The sequence below is a fragment of the Syzygium oleosum genome, unplaced genomic scaffold, assembly GCF_021117445.2.
Source record: "Syzygium oleosum isolate NSW1041296 unplaced genomic scaffold, Sole_v2.1 Sole_v2.17, whole genome shotgun sequence".
NCBI classification, from domain to species: Eukaryota; Viridiplantae; Streptophyta; class Magnoliopsida; order Myrtales; family Myrtaceae; genus Syzygium; species Syzygium oleosum.
The window spans coordinates 3,745,315-3,751,061 of record NW_026607501.1 but is presented as its reverse complement, the minus strand read 5'-3'; positions in this window follow the sequence as shown (position 1 = coordinate 3,751,061).

Sequence of the window (5,747 nt, the reverse complement as noted above, 5' to 3'; positions counted from 1 at the left end):
AGAGGATCATCTTCCAATCTTTACTTTGGACAGATTTGTATACGAAGGATTGAGTAGCCGTTGAATAACAGATTCTGAATCCCGCTGATTCTGGTCGCCCATACAATCAGAATCTTGATTTCCATAAGTAGAGCTTTGTCCGTTGTAATGCATTCCTGTCGTGATGTTTGATTGTCAATCAATTTGATTTAGATTGAGACAATCAGAACATTCCTTCTGTGAAATCCATGCTAGATCACTAGCTATTGTGTTACGTTCTGAATTCTGCGTCTGAAGAAATTCTGCGTCTACATCTGAAGAACTTCTGCGTCTGCGTCTGAAGAATTTCTGCGTCTGAATAATTTCTTCGTCTGCATCTGCATCTGAATAACTTCTGCTTCTGCATTTGCATCTGAATAACTTCTGAGTTTGAATTTCAGAACTTCGATTATGTGGGTCTTCATAACCATACTTGACAGATTGTAAAGTCTGGATAACTTTCTTCTTATCTTTCAGAATATACAGTCCTAGAATAAAGTTGTTCAGAATAAGTTTCAGATTTACAATAACATAGAAGGTTTTGTCATCTTCAAAATCAATAGGAGTTTTCCTCAACAATAAAAACAAAGACCTAAATATAAATCAAGACTATATGTAATGCCCCTAAAAATGAACATAATGCTGGAAATTGAACTAAATTGACTACCAACTCACGGCAAAGTGAAGGGGCGTCCTGGGACCGTTTAGGATCCCTTTTAACGCCGAAATAAGGCGTTGACGCCCGCTTTCCAAACCTCACACAGTCTATACAGTGGGCATTAAGGTTCGCTTTGAGTGCGAAAATTACATGAAAATGACTACATATTAACCCGACACAACCCCGGACCATGGAGACCCACGAGGGTCGGTTTGGAGCTTGTCTTATGGACCTGTTTCACCGAAACTGAATAATCGACGAAATATCTTTAATCGAAATTCGTTCTTTGGCTTTTTTAAAGATTGAGACAGGTTCTGTGGCAATTCTGGAGAGCAATTGTATCAATGGAACACAAGGAACAGATGCGCTTCAATGGAGTTTAATCAATGATGAAGCCCGGTGACATACGAAAGCTTTGCTGGAATTTAATCGACGAAAAAGTGCGATGATAAATATACAACGTCGGAATTTAATCAACGACGAAGATCTAAACACTACAACTAAGATACGCGCCAGAATTTAATCGACGACGAGATATTTGAAACTACTACTAAAGTACGGGAATTGAAAGATATTTAAATTGCAGAAAAGTAAATATAAAGATAAATTTGCCAGAATGTTGAATTTTGTGATTGATCGAGAGAGGCCTCTACCAAAAGGGCATTTGGGGTATTTGTAACCCTCTTCAGACAGTTACAATTGCCGGTTATACATGACGGTTACTAAATTTGAAAGAATAAATAGTTCCTTAATCCTTTTAGTGGTTGTTAAAAGTTACTTCACAAACACTTATTCAATGCATGATTTATTGATCATTCAATTCTTTTAAATTAAAAAATCATGAGTCATTATATGCCCCCTTATCATCGGCAAATTTGATTTTCCCTTGCTAAATCATATCTTGGTCAGATTCATCATCCGACACATTTTTCCATGAAAGTTTTGTTTTGTGTAAAGTCTTCGTGTGACCCTTTATTTATGTCCTTAGGTAGTTGCGCATAGACACCTTCATTGCCAATTGAATCGGCAAAAATTTGGCCTGCAAAATTTTCTCTAAGATTAAATTTCCATCCATTGAAAGCGAAATTTGCGAATTCTTTCTCCGAGAGTGAAGTAAGACATCTATAGCCTTTATGAATCTAGCAATAAATTGATCGACTGACTCGTTATTGTATTGATTAAGGTGGCCAAATCAACAATCTATACCTCGGGTATTGTTCTTTAAATTTGAGAATGGAATTGTTTCTCCATTTTTTCCCAATTACATACAAAATTAAGTGGTGAGTCAGTGTACCAGATAAAACCAATTTTCGACAAAGACAAATGAAATAATCTAAGTCTTCAAAACTCATTTGTTCTACTTCTCCACACTAGCTATAAATCGATTAATAAGTTTAACAGTTGATTGTTCATCTTCGCTAGTAAAAATGAAAAATTCAGGATTTCAAAACCTCTTGGAAAACGCTGGTTATTGACTCATTCATCATGTGTTTTTTCCTAGAAACATGTATGATATAACCCTTATCTAACTCCAATTGTTGTTGAACTTCTTCGACCAATTGTGCTATGTTCAACTATAATTTTGGTTGGCCATTTTGCCCCCTAGACATTAAACGCTTGTCTTACCAGATTATAAATGTTAATCGGCATGTTAGGCCCAATATGAATATTCACATTGTGTGGAACTGGCCTTGCATCTTCAATATTTGGCAATTGACTAGTGTAGACTAGTTTAATTTGCAAAATTGTTGTCACCGGTTATTTTGACCAACATCGGTCCGATTATTCTTGGTATTGTGACATTGATTGGAAGATTTAGGCCTTAATTCTTATAGGGGGTTGATTACTCTAACCAATAGTATTGGCATCAATAAATGAAGAGGGACTAGGAACATACCCTGTTATTACTGTATTAGATGGTGGTTGTTGATTGAACGATCCCAGCCTCGACAAAACATCATTCATAGCATTGATGATGATTGGCTTGATCAGGTTTAAACAATCACTTCATGGTGGCTAACATATGAGGATCTAGTGCAACTTTTTGTTGTTCTTTAGTGGGACATCCAGAAAGGTTTGCCCCTCGCGTTGGCCTTCTTCTGCTGCTTCGTTAACGACTGAAGATTCGGAGTACATTTGTCAACTGTCACGTGTCATCCAACTCAGCAATTTGACGGTAAAAATTTAACGAAAATAACAAGGGTAAATTTGTTACAGGTATACCGGTTTGAGATTTTTAGTGGTCAGAAAATTAGCTTTGGGGTAAATTTATCACATGTGTATCAGTTTGGGATTTTTTTATAGTATTAACCCATAACGTTAATATATAATAAAGTAGAATAGAGGAAAAACACAAGCCATATTTGTCAAAATTAATATATCGCCTCATTATTAAGCTCCAGGAAGGACCCCGTGAGTTATGCATAAAATTAAACATGCGGTTAACCTAGCTATGGAATTTAATTTCCTAGATTAGATGAAAAAAATGAAGTTTTGAACCAAATAAAGACTAGACAAAGCATGAATTAACTAAGTCCTAAATATGTGATTCTATGCTCAATTTGTTTCGCGAAAAATATTTTCCGCTGTTTGGCCCAAGGAAAATAATTGGATCAAAGAAAACAATTTCCGTCAACTGGAAAAAGTCCTTTAAAATAAGGGAAAATGACTTTGCTTTTTAAAAAACGAAAATAATTTTCCCACTTTCTGAGACAAAGCCCTAGCTCCATTCCTCTCGTTCCACGCCTCCTCCTTCCTCCTCTTTGCCTTCTCGCTCATCTCTCTCTGCCTCCTGAGCTCCTCCTCCTTGTCGTCTCGTGGTTCTCTTCAGTGATCTCCTCAGCTCGAGAGGTGTCCATGTGGACGAGGTGAAGCCCTGGCTCGGTAGTAAGGGTGGAGTCAATGGCGTGGTCGATGGAGCCGAGGTAGAGGACGAGCCAGTAAGGGTGGAGGCAACCCTTGGTGGTGCGAGGGATAAAGGCGAGGGAATGGTGGAGGACGGCGGAGGCGATGGTGCAGTCTGAGGAGGTGAGGCGGCTGAGGGAGACGAGCTCGACGGAGGAGACACCAATGAGGGAGGACTGCTCGAGTCCTCCATGCAGTTGAGGGTGACGACGAGGGGGATGGCTTGTGAGGCACCACTGCGAGGGAAGATCTGGTCACTATCTTGGTGGTGGTGGTTGGCAGGGGCAAGTGAAATTAGGGTTTAGTGCTTGAGTAGTTGGGGCATTTGTCAAGTCGACGAAGATGGTGGTGGTGGTAGTTATTCTTATTCGTATCTGGTTTGACGCAAAAGCATAGAGTGTGGGCGTTGAGCTCCTTTTGATGCGAAAGCGTTCGCAAAAAAATAAATATAATCCTTCAATTATATATGTACATTTTTATACATGGGGATGAGCTCTCACCTGGACAATAGAATTTGGTTTTTTTAGGAAAAAAATGTTTTCCTTTCCAAACGACAAAAAATATTTTCTTTTTCATTTTCAGGTCTCAACCAAACATAAAAAACAAATGGTCATTTTCTTGGAATTTTTTTTCCAAAAACATAACATTTTCCGCAAAACAATCGGAGCCTCATTTCCGGCGTTTGGTTTGCTTATGCTCCGTCTGTTTCGTGGAAAACATTATCCTCATTTTTCGGCGTTTGGTTCGCTTAGGAAAACGAGTCAACGGAAAATGTTTTCCTAGTCAATGAAACACCTATGCTTAGATTCAGGAAAATGATTTCCTTTTTATAAAATTGGAAATCTTTTTCCAAAATATGACTAGATATGGACGCTTGGATCCGAAACTCTACGTTTGGTCATGTAAACCTCAATGCTGGTTTCCAATGTCCAAGACCAATTTTTCGAGGCTCGGGCTCAGGTCCATCAAGTCCTTGCCTGGGATGTTAGTGCCCAGGTCCGAATCCCTGGTGCCCGAGCCCAGGTCCATCAAGGTCGAGCCCGTGGTCCATCAAGGGCGGGCCTGATGCCTTGACACCCGGGCTTGCGCCCATAAAGGCCAAGCATGGGATCCCATTACCTGAGCTTGGATCCCCAATACTTGGGCCAAGGTCCACAAAGGCCGTGCCTGGTCCATCGAGGTCAGGCTCGAGGCCCCAGTGCCCACGCTTAGGTCCATTGAAGCCGCACTTGGGACCCACGTGCCTATGCCTCGATCCCTGGCACCCGGATCGGGGTCTATTTAGGCCAAACTCGAAACTCTAGTGTCCGTACCCGGTTCTCCCCGGTTCTCCTTATGGCTATGTGCAAGTAATTAACGTCCGAAAAGTATATGCCTATTAGGAAAATCAAAACAGATTTTCCATACCAAACGACAAAATATTTTTTAGTTTATTTTTAGGTTTCAGTCAAATATCGAAAAATAGTCATTTTCCAAGAAAATGACTTCCTCAAACACATTTGCTATAAATGTTATATTTTCTGTGAAACTAACGCAGCCTTAATTAAATGCAACTCTATTTTTTTATTACTTTTAATTTTTCCATCGTAACAACAATGACTTAAATATAAATCAAGACAAAATGTAATGCCCCTAAAAGTGAAGATAATGCTGGAAATTTTTTTTTCCTTTCAAATAGCCTGTTACAAACTAAGTCGGTCTCCTATAATTGATATTGAATAACCCCAACTCAAGTCATTACCCTCTTGCAGAGACGAACTTTCACATTGACAAGCCGCGAGTGATCTTGAGGGTGATGACAGCAATGGTTTGGGAGGAAATTGCAAGGTGTCAACACTTCCTTTTAGCATCTCCACAACTTGGGTCATACATGGTCGAGCTCTCGGATCGATTTGAAATTGCGGTGGTGGTCGTTGGCAGGGGCAAGTGAAATTAGGGTTTAGTGCTTGAGTAGTTGGGGCATTTGTCAAGTCGACGAAGATGGTGGTGGTAATTATTCACATATGGTTTGACGCAAAAGCATTCGGATGCGGAGTGTGTGGGCGTGGAGCTGCTTGTGACGCAAAAGCGTTCGCAAAAAAATAAATATAATCCTTCAATTATATATGTACATTTTTATACATGGGGATGAGCTCGAACCTGGACAATAGAATTTGGTTTTTTTAGG